Raw genomic sequence first — 25,019 nt, 5'->3', positions numbered from 1 at the left:
GGATACATGTTCATACAAATACTGATATTGATGTATTGATAATGTTGCATTCGGTTATGTTATGTATTAAGACACATCCACGTGCTCTCGATATATTCTCAATGACTATTTTTGTTTATCACGAAGTCAGCATGCTGTCCCTTTCTTCATATTATTATTTTCCTCCGTGTACTAAATAATTCAGTTGTGAAACTGCATTTGTTTTAAATTATTATATTGTTTTTCTTATTATTGTAATTAAAACTTGCTCTCGTATTATTATTATTTAAAATAATTTTCTCTCATGGTTACTATCCAATAACTTCTTTAGTTAGTCGCTAGTTAGTAGCCGAGTGAAGAAATGTGTCGGGTTCCCATCAAGGCGTCGTGGGTTCAACCATCTGCTACCTATAATAATAATAATATAATAATAAGCCTTTTATTCTGAACTTCTGTTAGGTACATTAATATTAGAAATGTTTTGTTTATTATAATATATCCCGAAGCTCAGTTTGCCTCTTGGCATAGGCCTCCTCTAACGATTTCCATTGGGACCTGTCACGCGCTACTCTTCTCCATTGATGTCCAGCCGTGAGTTTTAGGTCGTCTTCCCATCTCATGTGTTGACGTCCTCTACTTCTCTTGCCATCTCTGGGATACCAGTCAGTGACATTTTTACACCATTTCTCTTGTGGGTCTCGGATCATATGACCTGTCCATCTCCATTTTTGTTGGTCTATTTGGGTAACTATATCGGCAACATTAGTTATCTCCCTTATTTTGCTACATCTCACTCTGTCCTGTTTTCTTATTCCTGTCAAACTTCTCTCCATGGCTCTCTGGCAGCGTTCCAAATTTTCTCTGTGGCGTTTGGTGAGTGCCCAAATTTCGCATCCATAGGTGATGACTGGAATTATACACGTGTTGAAGACTTTCCTTTTTATTTGCATACTTAGTTCCTTGGATTTCAAGACTTCTTTCAAAGACCAGTATTTCTTCCATCCATTTGCTACTCTTCGCTCGATTTCTTTAGTGGTTTAATCTTTGTGTGATATTATTTGTCCAAGATAGATGTACTCTGACACATATTCGAGTGGTTGGTTGTCAATTTTTATAGTTACTGGATCAGAGTTTGTAAGCAATTTTGTTTCGTCTTTGTTCATGCATAAGCCGACTTTCACACTTTCCTCTTTTAGTGATTCTATCATTTTATTTAGGTGCGTTGGGTTTTCCTCGAATAGGACTATATCGTCTGCAAATCTTAGGTGGTTCAGTTTTGCACCTTGCACGTTGATACCATACTTTTCCCAATCTAGTTTGCGGAAGATACTTTCTAGAGCAGCCGAGAACAGTTTTGGTGATAGAGGGTCTCCCTGTCTTACTCCTCTCTTGATCTTGAACTTTTTCCCCAAGGTTTCTAGTTGGATCCTCGCTTCGCAATTCAGGTATATGTTTTTTATAATATTGATGTATATTAAAGGTATCCCCTGCTGTTTAAGACTATCCCATAAAGCTGTGTGTTTTATGCTGTCGAAAGCTTTGGAGTAATCGATGAATGCCATGTATATTTGCTTGTTATACTCGTTATATTTTTCTACTATTTGTTTCACTGTGTGTATGTGGTCCAGGGTAGAGTATTTTCGTCTGAAGCCGGCTTGCTCCCGTGGTTGGTTTTCGTCTAACTTTTTACTTATTCTTTCCAGGATAACCTTGGAAAATACTTTGTAGATATTTGACATCAAACTTATAGGTCTGTAGTTCCCTATATCTTCCTTTCGTCCTTTTTTAAATATAAGAATAATGTTTGGTGTTTTCCACTGTGGAGGGATTAGACCAGTTGTTAGTATTTCGTTGAATATTGAAGTGAATATTGGTAGTAGTTCTTTTAGGGTGCCTTTAAGAAGTTCGTTTGTCACTTTGTCTGGGCCTGGAGCTTTTTCCATCCTCTGACTGAATATGGCTTTTTCTACTTCTCTGGAAAGTATTTTTGGTTCGGTTATAACGTTTTTCTGCTCTTTAATGACGTTTGTCTTCTGATCGTATTTTTGTTTGTCGTCTGGGCTTGAATAGAGGTCCTGGTAAAATTTTGTGGCTATTTCGTTGATGTTATTTCTATTTGAAGAAGTAGTCCCCTTTTTGTTTAGTTTTGGTATCCATTATTTATTTGATTCCTTCAATTCTTTAAGCGCTTTTTTCACTCCGCCTGTTTTCACTATATGCTTTTCTAATGTTTGCAGCCTCTTGGTCTTCCTATCTTTCCTGATGTTCTCTCTGATTTCCTTACTTAGTTTCGTTATAGTTTTTATGTTCTCTTTTTTAGGATGTTTTTTAATTAGATTTTTTCTTTTTTTATAAGTTGCAGCGTTGTATCACTTAGCTTGTACTTGTTGCTATTGCTAGTCTCAGCTTTTACTTTAGTTAGTAGATTTTCTAGCTTTCCATACTTCGTATGAGTATCAATGTTACTCGTAGTTAATTCTGCGGCTGATCTAATTAGAGATTGTGTTATTACCTTTAAGTTTTTATCGCTGTGGTGTTTTGTAGTGAATGAAGCGAAATGTTTTCTAGATTTCTTTGGTAATTCTATTCTTATGTTGCTTCTGACCATTCGATGATCTGTATTGAAGTTGAATTTAGTTAGAACCGACGTATCCGTGAAGGTTTTTGGATAGTTTGATGTTATGTAGTCAATTTCGTTTTTGGTGTTGCCGTCGGGGGAGATCCATGTCCACTTATTCTTTTGGTTTTTCATATATAAACTGTTCAAGAGCGTTAGGTTGTGTTATAATTGTGTTATATTAATTGAATAAGAATTCAACCAGAAACTCACCTTGTGGACTTCTTCTACCTTGACCGAACTTTCCCAAGACATATTCTTCCTTGCATTGCTTCTCCCCGACTTGAGCATTAAAGTCGCCCATTAGAATAATATGGTTGTTTTGATACCTTGTCATTGTCTGTGTTAGTTCTTTATAGAAAAGTTTGAATTCTGTTTTCGTTGCTTGTTCTGTTGGAGCATAAATTTGTATAATTGACCATACTTTTTGGTATCCCGGTATGTCAATGTTAAGAATGGCTATTTGATCAGAGATTCCAATTAGGTCTTGTATGTATTGTTTCATTGACCGTTTGATTATGAATCCTACACCTTTTTGGCCGGCTGTTTCGCCTTTGTGGAATAGTATATAGTCAATGCGTTCCTCAATCTTTTCTCCTAGTCTTATCTTAAAAGATATCCCATTTTATTTCTTCGAGAGCTATTTCTAGCTCGTGTAGGCTTTCTTCCGTTCTAAGGGTTCTCGTATTTAAAGTTGCGATATTGAGTATTTTGTTTCTTCTTGTTGTTAGAGGGTTGTGGTCTATAACTCCCGCGGGGACCAGCCGAATTGGGAGACTTTTTGTTGGTTGGTTTTGGTTGTTAATTTTGGTTGTTATTAATATTCCTTGTTTCCGATCTTCCGAGACAGTAATTAGTTTTTTGGAGCACTTAGTTGTGGGTCAGAACTTGCCCGGTTGACATAGTTCAGTATGTTAGGTCTGTTGGTCTCTTTCATGCTAGTTTTGGGTAGAGGTTGTGAAGGATTGCTTGATATTTTGTTTGTATTTACTTTCTTCTGTGCTGATGACTTAGGAGAATCCGAAGTTCCTCTTTTTCGCTTTTCGCTAATGTTGTCCTTCGGTTTTAACACTAACAGTTTGTCATATTTTATGTGAGCAATTTTTCCTTTCTTTTTATCTTCTTCTAGTTGAGGTTGTAGCTGTTTTCGTTTTTCAAGGATTTCCTTCGATTAGTCTTCTTTCACATTAATACCTGGTGGAAGGTTTGTCTTGTTCTTGAGTATAAGGTGTTTTTTCCATTGGGTCGTGATAGAGGCTATGACCGGATGATTCGTGTTTTCGCTTTGTTTTCCTATTCTGTACACGTTTCTAATTTCTTGGCTGTCCAAATGTACTCCCGTGTTTACTATGAGGTCTTTAATGTATTCTACTAGGTCTCCTTCAGATTTTCCCTTCTCTTCCATTCCGAAGAACACCTACCTGCTACCTAAGTCTTTCATTATTCGTAAATGCACAAGCAACATTTTTTGCTCATAAAATCCGTTAAATTTCAAATAGAAAGAATATGGAATTTGGCGCCAAGTAGAAGGAATCTATTGTCCCATCTATTTAAATAGTAAAGTAGGATTCTTCATTCTATACCGCGCAATTCTTATTATAATTATTATTACAATTTTTACTATGGTTGTTATTACAATTCTTACTACAATTGTTATTACAATTCTTTTAACAATTTTTATTTACCTCACCTCTTCTCAGTCACCTCTTCAGTGTGATGATTGGATTTAAAATCATAATTTTCAATAATTCTCATCGTCTCTTCAAAGGATTTCTCCTTATTTATTGTTTACGATCTAGACTCCAGACTTCAAACATTATTGTTTATCTAGGTGCGTTTTTCACAAGACAACAAAATTAATTTACAAATTAGGCAAGAAGTTTCACCCACCTACTTTGTATTACTGGAGGCAGGTGTCGCAGTGCTGCTCTATCACTAAGTGACGACAGAATCCGCAGAAGCGACTAATTCGGATAAACGATGCCACTTAGTCCGCTGGGGATTAAGTATATTGCGATGGGTCTTTTCAACCTCACGTTATGGTCAATATATCGTATTTGGACGCACCAAGAATGCCAATTGAATATAATGTGATAATTCACCTTTATTATACATCAATCCTAATTTTTATGCAAGTCATACATAAAAAGATAACGGTCACAACTAGGAATTGAACCCAGGGTCTCTTATCGTCTTAAACCACTCGACCATTGGGACTTATTAATTATTGTTATTAGATTTATTAATATTATCTTCTTCTTAAATGATGTATTACATCATACATATTCAGGGTATAACCTTTAAAATAAGTTATGAATAAAAAATTATTACAGAATTATTTTAAGTTTACCCAATTTTGTGATTTCTGAAACGTTTCCATTTTACCTCTTGTGATGTATGGTAATTAGATTGAGTAGGTAATCGGTAGATGGCGGTAGACATAAAGCCTACGCCAGGGCCCGCCAGATAACGCTAGTGTACAGCAGGTACTAGCGATAGATATTATCGGCAAGGCAAGCATCTGCGCGCTCAGAGATTTACCTACCCTCGGGTAACGAACAGTTTTAGCTAGCCAGACAGGTTATTGTAACGTAAATAAACAGTATTATATTTAAAACTTTTACTGATTATAAGAATTACCAACACTCGAAGTCTGCTAAATTAAAGGCAGATATAACACCTCTTTTATATTTAGATTCTAGTTCTATGTAGATACTGGGAGCGTCAAAGCACTGGAAATCAATCACAACTCCTCACATTGCCTGTGATTAATTGTTGTGGGTCGATAGTTGTTTACATTTTGGTAAATTAAGCGGTCTGTGCACAATACGTTGAGTTTCAGAGATGCTAATTTAAGGCTACATTGGTGCTTGCGCTGGTTAATTAAGCTTACACCGAATGTCAATGGAAGGTGTGAAATGCACGCCGTTGGTGGCATACCATTTTAAAGGCCTTGTATATCACTAAAACAATCCAAACACCGTCTAAATATGGGTTGAATATGCGAGAAAACCCCACATAAGCGGTTTTAATTTGATTTCTCTACGAGTTTGTGTTTTTTTGCTGACGTGTGTATGATTACCTTTGATTTTGTTGTCGTTTAGTTCACAACGTTCTTTTAATGCTGCTTAACCCAAATTGTAACAGTTAACAATCACGTTGTGCGCCATTGTAACCGTTGAACATGAGCTAATTAATAATTTATACACAATTGGTCGCCAGTGTAATGCTATAATCTCACGTACAAATTCAACCACTCTAGGGCCTTTGTAACATGATTAGTAAAATAATATAATAGTACGAGAGCCCACGACCAAAATTTTTGTCTCATAGCAATACGACCAAAACCGCATCAAATCGATAGATACGATTACCCTGAACTCGAAAATACCAATATCAGACATTTTCCGCGTAGCGTTTGATCTGACCGAATTTTCAAAATTGTCAAAGAATTTTACCGAACTGCATCATAGCAATATGTCTGATTTGCAGACTGTAGTTGAATGATAGTTCTGAGATACCGGAAACATATTTTTCAGACGTTAGTGGTGTAGCGCAAACCCGTAAAATCACTTAAAAAAATTAAAAATGAGACAAAAAAAATGTCTCATAGCAATACGTCTGAAAATCTTTTTTATTAGTAAATTTTGGTTATTTGATGCGAACAAAACAATTTTCAGACGGAAATGTGAACGCATTAAATTTTGAGACCGTTTTGAAAATGTTAACAAATTTTACCGATCGGTATCATAGCAATATGTCTGAAAATTGTTGGACATGATAAAATAAGTTGTCCACATGTGCAAAAAATTTATATCAGACAAATTAAGTGTAGCACCTTCTCTATCAGACAACTTTTCGATACTCAGATATCATTTAAAAATCGTATTGAGGCATCTTGAATTTTCTGAGGCTGTTGAAATTAAATACTGATTGATTTGATAGTTTTGGTTTTATTTAAAGCACACTTGAGTAACTTTTACAAAAGAAATAAGTAATGACATCTGTCATCTGTCAAAGTACATATAATAGACAAGGGAGATTCTTGAATATTTATGAAGGCTGTAAATTTAAAAAAACATTTAACAGAGGCGTCGCACAGTGGGGCCGAACCCCCAAAACGTGGCGGAAACCCCGAAACGACGTTTAATTCAAACAAAACTCATCACTCAGGGGTTTTTGAGGTCGCTGATTACGAATTTGAAGTTAAAAATTATCCAAACACAATGGTGGATCCAATATAGCAACGAGACGCATGAAAACCCGAAAATATATAGACAGTAGGAGATCAATAATTACAACAATTAACATACTGAAAACGTCATTGTTTATTAAACTAAATAACAGAATATCAGTCAAAAATATATCGAAGCATTGTTGTCTTAAAATTCAAAACTTAATCTGATTAACCCTATGCCCTATCCGAATCAGTATCGCTCTCGAAGTCCTCAGAGTCAGAATCCACATCAGAGTCTTCCGTGTTCAGTCGTGGTGCGATTTGAATTTCAGGAGAAAGTAATAATCCTATTGCCTCCTTTGATAAACTTTTCATTTTCTTCTGTGGCAGTTTTCTGATGCTGGAGATGTATGGATCGGAAGTTACCAGAAGCCGCTTGAAAACGTCTTCCATTGTTTTTACTCGCGAACACTTTCTGGAAAAGTCTTCGCGATATCTTTTAATATCCTTGTTCCTCGCTTCCTGTGCTTCTTCGGATAACTGACCGATTGGTAGCAATGCGTGAGCTACAATTTGTGGACCGTGAATCAATAACTTATGCACCGAAGTAGGCATATAATACCATGGATACAGCTCAACGAATTTCCTCGCAGTTGTCAGCGTATAATTATGGAACTTATCAGAATTGATTTCATGTCCACTCGAAATGACTTGTAAGATGACGTGAAACCGTTCTATCAAATCTATGTCCAATGATGTTATGAGAGCAGATGTCTTCGAATTTTCAAAAAAGCGTCGAGCTGTATTTCCATCATTGGTATTTCCGTAACCAGGTTTCGGACGATCGACAATAAGTCCCAGTTTTGATCTGAATCCCTTTTGAATGATCTTCTTGCGCGTGTCTACCATCTCTTTTTCTTCGGCACTGCGTGCTTGCCATTTTTTTAAGCTAAGTTTATACGACAAATGCAAGCAGCATTCAAAAAACCTTATCCAAGCATGTAATATTGAAAGTCCAAACTTCAGATTCTCTTCTTTGACTTCTTTTTGCAAAACAGCATCGATGTTATTGAAATCTTTGCTAGTACTTCCACATAAATAGCATCGTTGCGTAGAGTTTATGGATGCGACTGCGTTGCATACTTTGCCATCGATCATTGTGAACGCCATATTGTACGAAACCGAGATTTCTTTCCCATATATTATATTCTCAAAGGGAACAAGTGACTTTATCTGCTCTTCAATATATTGCACCTCACTGACCGTAGATTCTGCACTTTCGTGCAAAAATTGTAGTCTCAGTGGTCTACAAAATCGAGGAGACGATGGTCTAGGATTCTTCCAAATCACGACTACTGCCTCTGATTTTGGATCCACATAAATGAGTTGTAAGGGTACTACCGATGTAAAAAATACATTCGCATCTGATACGCGTTCATCCTCAAATGTTTGTTTATATTCACTTTGTCCTGAACTTCCGTCACAACCCCATTTGAAAATGAATTTCATGTGGCTTGGTAACATTCGCTTGATCCAAACTGCGAATGATATCTTCTTGGCATAGTAAAATACGGTCGGTTGTATGATCCAATAAAGCTTGTAGCTGAACTTCAGCCATGCTTTCTGTAATGGTGATAGCAGTATTAGGTGGATAGCAACGTTTTTTCGCTTCTGCCAATTTCTTGTATGAAGGATACAGCTTGCAGTTATTCTCATTACTTGTTATTCTCAATCCCTGATATTGATTCTTTGTGAATTTGTACTCAATATATAACGAAAGTGCGGCATCGGAGGACAAAGTTTTCTCGCTTGTCGCGGTCAATTGGAAAGCCTGTCGATACTTCAAAGCTCTCGATGGACTTGTCATTGTTATTTCATAAAGAACCTTTGAAGCATCCAATTTACCTGCAGAGCGCAGGCTCATTTGAGTAGCATAAGCTAACTCTTGTGGCGTCAAAGTTTCGCGAACTGATTGGGTTCTTTTGCGTTTCGACCTCTTGCTCAATAATTCAAAATCCCCAGAAGGACGACCACTGCACGTACTAGTCGATGGCAGATCACAGTCAGCTTGATAATTGCCACTAACAATAGGTGCCGGAAATGAAACGGATGCATTCAGCCATTCATTATTCCGTTTCAAAAAGGGATTCTCTGTCCTGTTAGCTTTTTGCCACCTTGTTCTCATTTGATTAAACAATATAGAAAGCGAGACTCTCATGTCCTCAGGTACCTGCAACGGTCGATCAATTTTTTCGGAAAGTTGTTTCTCCAGAAAAGGGATTATTTCAGGTAGGCCATCATTTAACCGGTGTTTAACGATGTTGAATATTTCTTGCCGAGTGAATTTCACACACTCTTCATCCGAATCTGTATGAAAAATATTACTTTAGCATTAGCAACAAATTAATTACAGAAAAATAATCAAATATCGTAAGCGTGCTGCATGGGAAAAATAGTTCTGAAGCCTGCCGCACCGCGCGCTACATCGACCGCGGTGCACCGCCATGTTGTGATACGTTATTTGGGACGCACACGCTCGAAGAAAAATTCATTATACAAGAGAATAGGCAGATTTAGGCAGCTGATTTTTGTCAATTCCATCAGATAATTGATTATTCTATAGTCTGGGAGTTGTAATTCCGCATGATATTTCAAAAAATGCTACTTTTGCTCTAGTTGAAAATACAAGTACAGAAAATCATGCTATTTTTGTACAAGCGTCGAAATATGTGTAATATAAATAGGATAACCATTAGATTTAAAACTTATTAGTATATGAATATTTTCTACATACCTGAGGCAATCGTTTCCATTTTGTAGAATTGTAATTCTTTACTTCACTACTTAATTATGAACTCACTAATCGAGGGTAAATTTGACTAGTTTCGACAGCGACACGTGTGCTCTTGACAAAGGTCAACTTCAAACTAAAATGGTTTGACAGATCCCGAAGGTAGGGACCTATCCGTTCGGAGTGAGATGCACGAACCCTTCCCCCACCCGCTTCATTCCTTGAAATACCCCGAATCGAACATTCATTTTTCGGGGTTTCCGCCACGTTTTGGCGATTTGGCCCCACTGTGCGTCGGCCAGGCGACTCCGAAACGTTATTTTCGTTTTTGGGAGTATATGCTACACTTAAAGTGTCTGAAAACAGGTTTTTGGTAATCATGGCAGCAATACGAAAAGTTGAAAAAAAAATTATCCGTATTGCTATGATACAGGTCGGCTAAATTTGTTGACATTTTCAAAAATGCGCTCAGGCTATATGCTACGCGCAAAATGTCTGAAAACAAACTTTTTCGTAATACAATTATAAAATCTATGTACATTTTCACTATCAGACGTATTGCTATAATACCGACTGTCTTTTTTTTGACACAGCAGAAATGGCCTCCCACGCAGTTGCTACACTTTTGACCGTTACTACACACCTAGTCGGGTTCAGAATCATACAATCTAACGATTTTATAGGGTTTTTGCCGTATTGCTATGAGACATGGTTTTGGTCGTGGGCTCTCGTACTATAAGGATTGCTTTGTTATTAAATAAAAGAGAGACAATATTAGTGATTTCTAAACGAAAATCTGAAACAAAAAAATCAGAAAAGGAAACGGTCACATTTTCTGTTTCAGATTTTCGTTTAGAAATCACTAATATTGTCTTCAATATTTAAATATTACAATTTGAGGTTTTACTCAATAAAGTTATTCCGAAAAATAAATATTAAGATTACATTTATTCAAATAACAAATAGGGCTGGAGACTCTCAAATAACAAGATTAGCATGATTTCAAGGAGTAAGCGACAATTCGAAGAATTGATCGCACGGAAGGAATTTTTAAGTAGCAATAATAGTTAAAAGTATGACATTGTGTATAACATAAAATATTTGACCTGATTCACCGAAATAGGCGCCATACAACTCTTGGGAAAGAATTATAAATAAGTGAGGGATTGAAATGATGACCAGCGATTAAATATAACTAGCTATGTCCGCCATCAGCGTCCCCGGTGAAATATGTCGACTGGAGCAGTTGCTCGTATCACATCAGTTGGCGCGACCTCTCCGCAAGGCTGTCCGATTTGTACTGGCTTTCGGAAATTAAGTCTTCTGCTTCCTTCTGGAAAGGCCCATAGAGCACGAGCCCCATAGACAAAGGCGGTCTTGGATGGAGTTTGTTAAAGTTTGTTTAATTTTGTCTTAAGACGGTAGCGGGTCAAAAGTGAACTGCTACAAAATGTCTAAGGATTTTGCTCTTTGTAAAAAAAAATCTTGTTTTATTAAAAAAATAACAGCATTCGCTAAATTTTATTCATTAAAATCGTTTTTTAATATATATTAGCACGCTCCCTCTACCATAGGTAATTGATTACTTTTACGTAAAAATTGTGAAAATAGGAATATATTATCTCCCTTCCAAACCATATCCAGTAATTTTGTTGTTATTTCTGAAAGCTTGTAGCGGAGCCTCAAGTGTTAAAATCAATGATTTCCGTTATTATGTATTTATTTTAATTATAATTATTATCTCTTTTTCATATAAATTACTCATTTCTTCGTTAAACGGAAGATACTTTGCTTAAAAGACATTTTTATGAGGTATTACATGAAAATAGATGCGTATTCTGCTTATTGTTTCTACTACAGGTTTTTCCAATAAGAGGTGTTATTTTGATATTCAATCGTAAAAGATCAATGGTTTCGTTGCTTATGTGGCACGTAGCACCGTTTTGTTGAAAGTAAACTTTGTCTAGATCAATACCATCCAATTCCGGCCATAAAAATCATTAATCATCTCTGATAGCGCAATCCATTCACCGTAACTGTTGCTCCAGTCTCATTTTCGAAAAAGGTCCAAAGACTCCGCCGGACCATAAACCGCACCGAACAGTCACACGTTGAGGATAGAGAGGCTTTTCGACAATAACTCTTGGGTTTTCCGAGCCCCAGATGCGACAATTTTGGTTGTTGACCAAGCCACCGAGGTGGAAATGGGCCTCATCACTTAAGATGATTTGCATTTGATTCACTGAAGTGAATTTTAATAATTTCAATGCGTTGTTGAAGCGTGTATCGTTCCATTTTTATTAATGGCGTAGTTTCTACTTGTCAAATGTTAAATAATGACAGCTTCAAAATTAACGTCTACCGAAATAGCGGTCTATTTAAAAATAAAATAAATAACAAAATAACACCTCTTATTGGAAAACCCTGTATATGTTTACAGATATTCCGTCAGGTCCACTAGCATTATTTCTTTTACTTTTAAATTCGTAAGTAAGTAAGAAAAATAACCCATGCGACGTTATAGTAGAATTCGATCAGCGCCGAGTTGTCCGCGAGCATTTCCTTAAAAGGTTTTCCCTTCAAGTACGATATTCGCAAGAGACTGGCGAACAGTCGGGTCCGGTTAGTGGTGGCAGCTTGGGTTATGGATAGAATTCGCTACCGCCGATGCGATGCGTTTCTGCTGACCTTGAGGGATGCACATACAATTTTGGTCTTATTGCTTTGCTTTAAAAATGGTTTATATCTAGTTCGGCCATACAGAATTCGAGATTACCTACTGCAGAGTCGGTAAGCTTCGCTGATATACACTGCTCCATGATATATTTCAGATTCAGATAAAATGCATTATTAGTACCTAGCGCATATATACAGCGAGCACCAACTTCGGAATAATGCAAATTTTTAAAAATTGTGATTCAACAATCCAAAAAAAAACATATTAAGTTTGATCAAATAGTACCGTACCCAGAATTTGCAATCTTGTAAATATTCGTATCAAAATATCAACCTTTTGTCTAACTGTTTCACCGAATTTATTTGTTTTTAAGTTTATCAACCTTTTATAAGCTAATTATGGCATTGTGCCTTAGTTTTTGATACATAAGAACTCATTTTTGAACGGTTTGACCTAGAAATTCTCAATAGAAACACTTTTGCAAATGCACGTGGGTATTTTATGACGTTCGACTTCATCTTTCCAGAATTTTTGTTATTTCAGAGAAACAAAAAAATATTTCCTTCATTGTTTAAGTAATGTAAAATATTCAATATGTTTTTCTAAGAATTGGTGTCACAAAAGTAAGCAAAATAAATTTAAATTGTTTATGAAATTTTCTTAGCTCTTTCAGTTCACATATTGAATGGTATATCCATTGAAAGCCGAGAAGCCTCTCTACTTCTACAAGAGACTGTGGAAAGAAGTGGAAAACTGTGTATACTTTCATATGACGCAAGAGGCTTTACTTTTAGTGGGTCAGGACTCTAAGCTATTGCAGGGGATATGATTTCATATTATAAAAATTTAATATTATTATCACAATGGAATACCCATTTCTCATTTCCCCTGATTTCTTTTATTTAACAGGGTCGATTTTGTAGGAAAAGCTGTTTAATTTTTGTAAAGATGTAATGTCCATTTTTGATTGAAAAAACTCACATTTTTCATACGTTTAAATCTGAGGAATTAATTCGGTTTAGGGGAGTCACTCGAATAACCAAAATTGAACTTGATTTAGACTAATTTAGGGCTGGGGAATCCGAATCTAGGCTAAGAAGCTAAGCTAAGAATTAGGTGGGAGTCGGCACTATTAACTGAGTTATAGGGTCTTGAAATTTCGTATCAGATGGCACATCAATAAATTTGTTGTATGATGGTTAGGAGAAAAAAATTATTCAATCTTGCAGATGTCAAATTCTTCGAACAACAGTAGTGAGAGACAATAAAACACCGAAAGCAAGATGACAAATAGTTATTATTTTTAAGCCATTTGTTTTGCATTCGGGAAAGCACCTACCAGGGCACATAATAAATACATTGAGGCATGAAACGCAATTTTTGAGGTACTTATTTAAAGTACTCGTAAATTATAAACTAACCGAAATACAAAATAAATTATATTATGCAACCAAAATTATGTAAATAAATGAAAAAAAATAAATCGTGGTTATATGGTAACTGGGAGCTAGTAATTTATTATTAGAATATCTTAACTATGAAACAGACTGACCGTGTTTTAATACGTAAATGATGATCATTATTGACACGAAGTTAGCAGACCTTTATTTTGAGATCATTGCGAGCATTAAAAAATTGCTTCATCATTTATATCAAAAATAATTTATAACCCCACAGTGCATGGTTTTTATTTTCAAGTTGTTCAATAAAACAAAAACTTCATGTTGGTGCTCATCTTTGATAATAATTCTGAAAACACGTGAGGCTTTTTCGTCTCTTTGTATTTCGTCAGCAAGGCTACTTGTAAAATGAACATGATTATATAAAATATTATTCTAATTATATTTACGCCTTATATAGTAAAATATTGAGGCACCACTCCTGTAGTTGGTGAGATTGATCGCTGGTGAACAATAAGATTGAGTCAGTAAATCGATTCAAAAGATGGACGCCTCTGGATGATATGGATAATTTAATGACCTCATCCTACCGACACAAATGAGTGATGTTCTGAAGGAACACTTTTTAGGATATTTCACTACTTTGTTTTATTAAAATTGGTGATTTTCTGAAATAAATTTTTAAAATCTGTCTCTGGTTTGTGGTCGGTAATACAATAAGTTAATTAACACTCTGAGAAATCTGAATTTTGGTTTGAGACTTATTGGTAAGACTCTGTACTTAAAATAATAATATCAATTCAATGGAAAAAGTTTTGAAAGCACTAGTTAGCTAAAATATTTTTCAAATTGTCTTCAAGAAACCATCGTCCATTAGTAAACTAGATAATTCTTACAGCAGTCACTGAGTTTTTAAAAGCAGATCGAAATACTAAACTCTTCATTCGCATAACTACAGGTAGGTAAAAAATTACCAAAATTCTGTGGAACCGAAAATCTTGCCAAGTAATAAAGGTTATATTGAACGCAGCGTGCGGCAGGAAATGTATGATTTATTGATGGTATATTCTCTACTTATATCCCGTATCAGAGATCTGGTAAAACATCTCAGTTCAGAAATGTCTCTAAAAAGAACCTTCTTTTTTACCATTCTTACACAACAATGAAAACATACTCGTTATTTATGAAATATTTCCCTGCTCACCCAATAAAAGACATTTGGGTATATGTGTGTATACGAATTTCAGACAGAAATCGATATATGAGTAAATTGTGATGAAAATTGTGAAGACGTTTTACTTTTATAAATATTTACAGCAAGGAAGAGAAAGAAGTTTGGGTGAAGAATGTGATCCGCAAAGTACACAGGATTTTAAAATAGCAGAAGATTGGAATGATTGATAAAGGTGTGTAATAATGAAAGTGCATATTGAATATGATTTTTTACTAAGGGTAACAAACCTGTGAAAAATCATTTCGGGATGTGGGTTAATCATTTAAAAGAGTATAATATATTGTGTTCACCAATAACTTAATTTTTTTTTAATTTTTGGTACATCCTTACATAGTTTTCTAAAGATACTGAGTGCGTGACGATATATTTTTATCAATTTTGTTTAATTTGAGACTCGTAATTCGACAAAGTTATTTTGGTGTTTTTTTTTCTCAGCTTCCTAACAAAAACATCATTAAATTAAATTATTTTATATCCATCCAGTACACCACTAGGGTCTCTTTAAAATGAGCTAAAGTTGAAAGAGTTCTACTTTTTAAAAATGGGCTGCAAAAGTGAGCCTTAAAAATATATTAAAAAATGATGAAACTGATATAATCACATGTCTGGAATATGAAACGATAGTAACTTTTTAAATTGATAATTTCCAATTTTGAATCATTCATTCGTACAAACAATTTATTATTAAATTTATTTTGATCTGGTGATCAAGTTTCTTGTTCTTGCAATCCGTTGGCGAACACCACTTTTATTACATTTTATACAGCAAAAATGATAGCGAGATTTTCTCAAATTCTATTTTCTGTACAGAGATTTACCATGAAAACCATTACTTTTCACTTCAATAAAAGTTTAAAAGAACTCTAGATATATTAATCTACGCCGTGAGAAAGCTCAAATCCGTTGAGCCAACACAGAACTGTCGAGAAATATAACAAAAAAATTAAAACAGTCTGACTTTGGGTTTACTGTTCCCCGGGTGGCCATTGTGTAGCAGGGAACAATCGGCCTGCTTTATTATTTGTGAAAAAAGTTTGCTCGTGAACACGGTACAGTATAGTTCAAATTTGCGGAAGATAACAAACAACTTTGTGCAATAATTTCAACAACATTTATTCAACACGGAGAGGCTGAGACAGCAATGAATAGAGTCTGCTAACGTAGTGTAGGACAAGGATGCCTTGAGGTACCAGCGCCTTTGATAAATATTTTAATAAAAGATTACCCAACTGATAAAAAATAATTTTTACACAGCTGAAAAACAACTATTTACCACAATATATGAATGTTTGTTAATCAGTAGTGTAAAATTTAAAATTCGTTTAAAATTTGAAATGTCGCCAGAATTCGCGGCCTTGCACAAGTGAAACTTCTTTCTATTTACGAGATTAAATAATTCTAGTCTCTCTGGTCGAGTTCCAGAATACAATACATACTATCTATTCCAGTGAATTTAAATAACATTGAATTTGAGAGAAAAATAATTAAACAAATATAAAAACATTTGGTATGGTAACTATATACAGAGTGTTCAATAACAGATTAAATAATCAAAACAGTTTTTAACTGTTGATTACGAAATGTTTGGAATATATACGCTGTATGTAACCAAATATGGGTATCTAGATATAAAACAACATGTTTATACACACCATGGTAATATGAAGATTTTTGTACGATGATAAATAATATAAAGCTAACAAATTTTTGACCAGTCGGTGGCTGAGTTGACATCGCGTTTCGGTCCCACCCAGGCGTAGTGTGTTCAATTCCTCGGCTGGCCCTCCATCACAATACAAGCAACATTTTCCGTTTACTGTGGTCGTAGTAAGAGATTTTTAAATATTTTCATGTTATTCATAACCCGGAAATGTTTGCTTTTCTTTATAAAAAAATTTATTGCTATTGTCATAGAATTGCTACCTTCTTATTTTAAATAATGATAACATTTTGTTTATTTCGTTATTACTTTATTAATTAGTAAGGTTCTAAAGGCCAAAAATTTTTCCCACATTATTAAAAAAATGCTTTACTTTCACACAATTGCGTCAATATTTTTCCATTCTTCACTTGAATACATATTTAATATTATTATTATTACGTATATTTAATATTATTTTTATTACGTATATTAATCTTTTGATCTATTTTTATTATTTAAAATGAAATTGACGTGTGATAAACGGTGATATATAATTTTTTTTTAAATTATCCATAAACTAGTTCTCCACTGCAAAAAAAAACTCAAATAGTTATCTGATTACCCTAGTCGTGTTTTCCTGAGTTTTTTTCTAAAAACTGTACTGCAATAAAATTAAACAAAAAGCTGGTAATTCAAGAAAATTCCTTGAAATAATTAGCTCAGAAAGCTCAGAACCGTGTTCAATTAATAACCATGAAGTTTTACTAACAAGCTCCGACGGGCCCAGCCATCACATGAAAATATTTGAAAAACTACAAGTAAATATTTATCTAATATGCAAGGTATTCAGAGGTGGTAAGCAGATTTTTCTAGAGGTGATACCACAATATTATACAAGCATAATATATGAATCATTTGGTTAAAGAATTTTATTTACCAAAAATAAGCTCGCAATGATGTGTCAGAGAGTTCATTGGTCATAATTATTTGAATACATGCGCACTAAAAGATAAAAAACACGTGAAAAAATATTTATCTCGAAATTGCTGTCATAGCCAGCGAAAGTTTGACTTTAGGAAGAGCGAGCGAACGAAGGTTTAAAAAAAAATCTGACAGGTCCACGTGTTATATTGGCTTATCGAATTTATTAACTGATTTAACATTCAAATTTATACAAAGGTCACACTGAAGTATAACAACATCCCGCTCGCGTTTCATTTTTATTTCCACCCCCAATATAAAATGAATTCCCCTGTGCGATAAAGAACTGATCCAATTTCCGTCCCTACCTAACGAGCCCTCGATCAAACTCTTCTTTTCACCTTGACCCTTCAGTGCTGGGTACTCTTCCATCACCTCTTTGTTTTGACAGGCAATTGATCCGGGCAAGGGTAGAAGACAGTACAACGTACGAGATAGGGATTTTATTTTATCAGTGAAACGTTCAACTTCAAAATCTGACTAGCGCTTGCAATAACTAATTAATAATGAAAAACAACTGAATAAACCGTGTCACATGAAATCATCATATGCTTCAAGTAGCTGACTTATACCTGGCGTTGCTAAGGGTTAACCTTAAAAGATAGACATAGTTACACATTTTCGGACGTTTATGTAGGCCTTTTTAATATATACAATTCCGTAGTACATTATTTTGATGTATCTCATAAGGTTTAGCCAGAAAATATTATTTTTTATCACTTGATTACAAAACATCGACAAGAAAAACAGACAAATGCGGATAGCGACTTTAAATTAATAATTATAATAACATCATAATATACATTCTAGCAGCATTTAAACCATTATCACGCTTTGTATCATTGATCGACGAGCCTGTGGATGCAATCTGTTAGCCATAAATTGATAATAGTTTGACTAGTCCATAGTTAGTAATAACATGTATCATTGTAGAAATGTATCATATATTTGTACAGCGCCTTTGAGGTGATTTTGTACAAAAACGGCGTTATACAAGAATATTTCTTATTTATTTATTTATGCTAGGTTTTTACAGATACCACAGTAAAATGACAAATAATACAAGAAGAGTTACAGTGATACATAATGTAATTACGTGAGCATATTATTTAGCAGTAGCAGAACATTTTTTTTGAATCTGCATAGATTATCGACGAAAATATCTACTTCAGCACACTCAATCTTATTATACAGTCAACACATTTGGGTCAGAGGGCTAAAATAGGCGAAATTATTTTTGAAAATATTCAGGTGAAATGGCAAACGCTATGGTGTCTTAAACAATGGGAATTGGGGACATTCATTTCAATATTGCTAAGACATAATGAGGTATCAAGATGCATATTAGGTCAGTCAATTGCCTTCTTATTTGAAGTGTATTAATCTTAAAGTATTCACGACGTGCGTCGTATGATCTAAGATGATCATGTAGTCCACATTTGAAAGATAGTCTAACCATTTTTTTAACCGATTCTATAATGTTTTCATATGGAATCGGTTCATTACAAATCGTCTAAATATTATTTATTAATTTTATGTTAATTTAAAAATGTTTAACCCATTCGGGTGTTTGATCGGTTCAAACCGGATAGGTTTTCTCAGCCCTAACTTTACAATTCAATCTGGGTAAAGCGTCAAGTGTGGTTCTACCGCGCGGTCGGTCGGGTATGACCAATTCAGCATGGCCGATTCAAAGTGACCGATTAAGTTTAGCCGATTCAGTGAAGCAACTCACCGCAGAGCTGATTCAGTTCAGTTGGCAGGGTGCGAGTTTAATTAATTATATATGGTTCTAATTGACTACCCTCATCACAATAACTCAATTAAGCAAATACCTTAAAAGCATAAAAATATTTGAAAAGAAAGTCTAAGGATTGTGTCAAATGTTTCAGTGACATGGAATTAAAGATAACATTACGATAACATTACCTACCGTAAGTACCTCCGTGCCTAGCTGTTAAAATTCTCGGCTACAAAGGGCTCAACTTGTATTTTGATGTAATTTAATTTTCATTATATTATTTCACAAAAAATTAACTTGCAATTTTTTTTTGTAAATCTTTTTATTTTATAGAACTCCTTTTTTATTAATTTATAGAAATTTTAATTAATAGTCCCAATTTTTTTTTTCGAAGTAACCTATTACAAAGTGCAATTTTTTCATTTAATTACTGTCCATATTGTTAAATTTAGCAAGAACAACTGTTATAATATTAAAAACCAATTGCAGAACTCAAAAAGACATTATTACCCATACATGATTTACTATAAGTTTAAAAACATATCATTGCTGTTGATGCATTAAATATACTATATCAAAATGTGAGGGGTATTCGAACAAAGACCGTAAGTGTACGCAATGAAACTTCAATCAATAATTATGACATTATTTGTTTTTCTGAAACATGGCTGAACTCAACAGTGTTTAGTGAAGAACTAGTGTTTGATGACATATATATAGTATTTAGGAGAGATCGTGAGTCAACCAAATCTGCGTCTAAAGAAGGTGGCGGAGTTCTAGCCGCCGTTTCTAAAAAACTTCTTGTGTCCAGAAAAACAGAATGGGAGAGTGACAATGAAGATTTGTGGCTTGTAATTAAGTCTCGTTCCAAATCGCTCATCTTTATTTGCATCCTTTATATTCCTTCTAGTGTAACTGTAGACAATTATTGTAATCAGATTGAAAAATTACAAGATCTGTATTTAAAGTATTCAATTTCCAATTCACAGTTTATTATTATTGGTGATTTCAATTTGCCCGAAATTAAATGGTTACCTGACAATTCATTTAAAAATAATGTACTTTTACCTTCTAATTATAAAAGCATGAAAGCACACAGTCTTGTCAACCTTTCATCAATTTGCAACTTGTATCAATTCAATAATGTACTAAATACAAATGAAAATTTATTGGATCTTGTTTTCTCTGATAAAGTTAACATAGATGTACATATAGCATCAGGCTTAACCAAATTGGATCAATATCACCCCTCATTTGAAATAATGGTGAAACGAAATAAAGATCAATTTTTAGAAATCAATCAGTGACTCAAAATATAAGTTCAGGAAGGGAAACTTTCATGAATGTCGACAGGATCTATTATCTGTTAATTGGATAACTCTTTTTAAAAATGAAAATGTGAATAGTATGGTGATCTTGTTCTATGAAAAATTATGGGAAATAATTGAAAAACACTTTAAGAAATATATTACTAAAACAAAAAATCAATATCCTGTTTGGTTTAATCAGCAATTGATTGCTGTTCTTAAGAAAAAAAAAACAACATTAGACTTAAGGTAAAAAAACATGGTAACGAGTCAGATTATAGTGAATTTTCTTATTTAAAGAAAGTTACAAAAAAAATACAAAGCGAATGTTATAAATCATACATCAACTCTGTCGAAAGTGGTCTGCAAGGTAACATAAAGGTGTTCTGGTCATACTCAAAATCATTACGAAAAACCAATTGTATTCCTAAAGTAATGCATCTTGACGATATTTCCGCAAATGACGGTGAACACATAGCAAACATATTTTCTAAATATTTTTCATCTGTTTATACCAATTTGGAATCATCCACTAATGGTTCAATGCCAAACATAACTGAACACAATCAAAGCAATTTGGGTAAAATACATATTGGTGCAGATGAAATAAAATGTTTTTTGAGTAAAATAGATTCCAACAAGGGTCCAGGCCCAGATAATATTCCTCCTTTCTTTGTCAGTTGCTTTGCAGACTCTTTATGTTTACCGCTTTTTATAATTTTTAATACATCCCTAACCACGGGAACTTTTCCTGATCTGTGGAAAAAAGCACATGTGGTACCAGTATTAAAATCGGGAGACCAATCTTTAGTAAAAAATTATAGACCAATCAGTATATTATCCTGTTTTGCTAAGGTTTTTGAATCTTTGATATATATAAAAATATTTTTTCGCATTTTAAGCCCCTTCTCTGCACTAGACAACATGGGTTTGTTCCTCAAAGATCTATTAACCCAAATCTTTTGGAATTTTGTAATTATGTATGTAATTCTTTTAATGAAAGATTACAAGTAGATGCAATTTATACTGATTTCCAAAAAGCTTTTGATAAAGTTAATCACTCCATCTTATTAAAAAAACTTGAACAAATAGGAATACATGGAGATCTACTTCGCTGGGTGAAATCATATTTGTATAACAGAACTCAATTAGTTCTTATTAATGGATACAAATCATCCCCTATAATTGTAACTTCCGGTGTACCACAGGGTTCAAATCTTGGCCCCTGCTTTTTCTTATATTCATAAATGACCTTGGCTCGAGATTAAATTGTGATTATGCTTTTTTCGCCGATGATCTTAAAATTTTTCGTAAAATCAAGTCTGTTTCCGATCATCAACTGCTTCAAAACGACCTCGACACACTTAATAACTGGTGTACTGTCAATGATATGCACTTAAATTTTGAAAAATGTTACATTTTAAACTTCACTAGAAATAGAATTATAAAGGATTTTTCTTATGTTATTAATACACATTAACGACATTAAGTGCAAATCATTAAAAATGATGGGATTTATTCATAGAATATGTAAACCTTTCCAAGATCCTCAATCAATTCTAACTCTTTACAATGCCTTAATTAGAAGTAAACTTGAATATGGAAGCTCTATTTGGAATCCACATTACAGCAAATATGAAAATATTGTAGAATCCATTAAAAAAAAATGCCAAGAATTTTATCCTTCAAATGTGGATTACATGACCATCTTAGATCATATGACGTACGTCGTGATTATTTCAAGATTGATACACTTAAAACTAGAAGGCAATTGACTGATCTCATATGTTTACATAAAATTATTCACGGTCAACTTTATTCTACATTATGTCTTAGCAATATCAAAATAAATGTCCCCAATTCGCATTGTTTAAGACGCCATAATATTTTTCACCTGAATACATTTATAAATAATATCGCCTACTTTAGCCCTCTGACCCAGATGTGTCGACTATATAACAAGATAGAGTGTGCTGAAATAGATATTTTCGTCGATAATTTGTACGGATTCAGAAAAAAAGTTCTGGCGCTATTAAAAAATATTAGCTAATTCATTGTGTCAATTTTCTCTCTATATGCCCTCTTGTATTTTTTATGCCTCTTACCACTTGTAATAATGTAAAATGTAATGTGTTACTTGAGCGAGCTTGTATATGATTGTGTATTTTATTTTTATTTTTTGATGTTTTTGTTTTCTAATTGTATGTATCTGTACTTAATTGTATGTAACTGTATTTAATTTTTTGTATCTTTATTTTATTGTAGATTTTTGTAATTGTATAATAACTGAGTTTTTATAAGTGGATTGTTCTCACGTAAGTGTGATCATCTGTAAAACCCAGTATAAATAAATAAATAAATCATAATGTATTGTTTATTTGTTGCATATTTTACAGTGGTTAACACTATTGAGTACACCAACATCATTTTAATAATAATTCAGTATTGGAAATGTGTATTTCTTTTATTTTCATTGTTTTACAGATGCTTTAAATTGTCATTGGATTGATGTTATAATTTTTCATATTCACTAACATGCGAAAGGTAATTTTTTTTTTTTAAACACTTTCGGATTTAAAAATCCAAAAAATTAAAATATCACGATATTATTCATGGGGCTGCGTTAGTATATATTATTTGCTGCACGTTTCAGTTTGGAGGGTACTTTCAGTTTTGTCCTTGTGGAAGACTACCAATGAGTATCGAAACGTAGTTTGAAATGGAAATAGTCGTGTTCGGTGGCAACATTTGGACATCTAGCACGAATGATCGATAATGCCCTTTGTCATCCATGGTCAGTTGGCGATATTTGCGAGCACGTTCAGAATATGTCAAGAAGCTGTCAATAAGCACAACTTTTTGGATGATAATGTTGTTAGGTATGCAAAATAACTGGTTTATCAATTAATAGAGGTGAACTAACTAAGCTCTAAGAATTGAAAGAAATCGTATACACCATTTAATGACTTAATTAATTCACCTAAGACGCGAACTTGGAAAAACAAAAGTTATTTTTTATGACTAAGGGCCTCATGTAATAATTAACTCCTTTTTTGTGTCAAAAAGTACATGCGCAATACAAATGTAAATTAACTAATGGTTTTTAAAATTTTAATTTGACATATCTATTTGTTTGTACTTTTAACTTTTACGTAGCCATCTTACGTTTAAGAATGTCATTTCATATATACTCGTATATGCGTCAGTGTTGCCGGCGTATGTCGATTTCCACTATCAATATCGGTTTGAATGTCAATAGCGCGACCATGTTCTTGAAATTGGTATAAAAATATCGATAGTTACGCCTATCAATCCGATATTGTAATGTTATTGATTTTTCTGTGGTGGACTCTCTGAAGACCCAGGAATAGTACCCAAATTGGGGATGCCATAGTCCCAGACGTCCCACTGTCTCCAGACGGTTGAAAGCAGATGTGTGCGTGCACATAAAAATTCTCGGTGTATTTCATTTTCCAGCGCTAGTTTCTCAATGCACGTTCACAATAGATTAAAGTAAGAAATTAGAACAGTGAATTTCTCTCTGAATTTCTACCCTTTCAAAAGGTCACAGCAAATAACTCACTGGTCAAAAACTTAAAGCTACCCCGATCAAAGCACGAGTGTGTTCAACACGTCACTTACGGGTTGCAGGCAATAAAAATGTTAGAGTGGTGCAATCACTTCCGCCACGAGTTTATACCTACCTACTATCATAATACTTTACTGTATTACAGATAAAGTGGCATCGTTGAGTCGGGTAATAATAATGACAGTTACTTGCAGTTGATGCCGGACATAAATGTAAATCAATTATTCATCAATAAAGATATATCAGAAAGCCACAATAACCATAAATTTGAAACCTAATTAAATTAACTTCCTGGAATAGCTGATAAATACAAAGAATTGTGATAGTAAAAATAATTTGAAAGTAACAAAATAAATAGTAAAAACAGATGGAAAAAATATCCCAGTGAGCGCATATTACGACTGAAATATTTACATTACATAAGCACGGATCATTTTTGCGACTCATTTTTTTTTAATATCTTGACTGTAGAATGATTTTCCGAACTCTATAAAACTTTTTAAATGTAAATACTGTTCCCAACCATCTGAAGCCAGTGAAACTATGGCACACTAATTGGGGTATGTTGTGAGGTTGAAGATATTAAGGAGGGGAAGATGGATAAGGATGGATTTGGAAGTACCTTGCTATTCAGATCCGGTAACCAAACACATCTAAAGCCGTTTAAAGCAACGGTTTCAAATGTCTTTTACTTGGGCGATTATGAAAGTATATACCGCTCTGTACATGCCGCAAGTACATATACAACATATTATATTATTTTTGATTAATACGTTATGAAAATCACAAATTAATCAAACGACATTTACTGGCGCACGCTAGGATCTTAAAACGCAAAATTTAGATTCGTAGTTAAGATGGTAACAACTCAACAACGGAGGCCG

General features: G+C 34.0%; 1 protein-coding gene across 1 annotated transcript in view; it reads right to left on the bottom strand.

The window, feature by feature from the left end:
• LOC149411418 (octopamine receptor beta-1R-like) overlaps window positions 1–25,019 on the bottom strand; it is a 402,754-nt gene that overhangs the window by 210,132 nt on the left and 167,603 nt on the right. The gene's annotated exons all lie outside the window — the stretch shown is intronic.

Source organism: Hesperophylax consimilis, chromosome 25, assembly GCF_061612785.1.
Source record: "Hesperophylax consimilis isolate HC1 chromosome 25, BYU_Hcon_1.0, whole genome shotgun sequence".
In the NCBI taxonomy this organism is placed as follows: Eukaryota; Metazoa; Arthropoda; class Insecta; order Trichoptera; family Limnephilidae; genus Hesperophylax; species Hesperophylax consimilis.
The sequence above is the reverse complement of the archived record's forward strand: the minus strand, read 5'-3'. Positions and strand labels throughout refer to the sequence as shown.